The following is a 735-nucleotide window of genomic DNA, read 5'->3' as shown; positions in this document are numbered from 1 at the left end:
TCATGTCACAAAATGAGAAATCTCTCTCTTTAAAACCTCGGCTGTTTTGCTCTTTTTAATTTAAAGTGGGGGGGGGTCTTTTCCCTTTTGAAACGAAGCGAGAGACTGTGGGGCTTCTGACCCAGGGTATGCCCGCCGGGAGATGCCCATGCAGGACGCCCAAAAACTTCAAGAACTTACCAAAAGAAGATGGTATGTGTCGAGCATATGTTTTTATATAGATCGAAAGTGAGGTCTGGTGTTGCGGATGTGTAGAAGAGACAAACGGAGAGAGGGTTTTAATCTTTTTCTCTACTGTTGGGGGTGGTAGTGTAAGCTAAAATCTACGGGATAGTAATTAAACTCAACACGAATTAGTAATAGTGAAAATGATAATACCAAATGTATTTTAGAAGTGAATTCAGTTACATAATGTTAATAGATTTTTTTTCTAAAGTCGAGCAAAGTTGGTTTGACTTTAAATTCTTTTTAGAACTAAAATAAAGGGAATCCATCCAGTATGGTTTAGTTTACAGAGAACCACCAGAACCCTTTTCCGTGCGGGATGGGTAAGTCAGTGATAAACATCTCTTTAAAGTATTTATTTCCTTTACAAAATGTCACACGCACACACACCGTACAGTTTATCACATAATCTCATCACAGGTCATATTATGAGTTTATTATATATAGTATATTTTCTTTTCTTTTTAATATCAATATAAAATCCACTCTGTTTTTTTTTTTTTATTACAC

General features: G+C 35.8%; 1 protein-coding gene across 1 annotated transcript in view; it reads right to left on the bottom strand.

Annotated features, from left to right (window-relative positions):
* The window catches only part of LOC119588872 (A disintegrin and metalloproteinase with thrombospondin motifs 9-like), a gene marked incomplete at its 5' end in the record, with an annotated part of 149,434 nt that overhangs the window by 12,190 nt on the left and 136,509 nt on the right, over positions 1-735 (bottom strand).

This window comes from Penaeus monodon, chromosome 24 (assembly GCF_015228065.2).
Source record: "Penaeus monodon isolate SGIC_2016 chromosome 24, NSTDA_Pmon_1, whole genome shotgun sequence".
Classification (NCBI taxonomy): domain Eukaryota; kingdom Metazoa; phylum Arthropoda; class Malacostraca; order Decapoda; family Penaeidae; genus Penaeus; species Penaeus monodon.
This window is presented reverse-complemented; position numbering and strand designations above follow the sequence as displayed.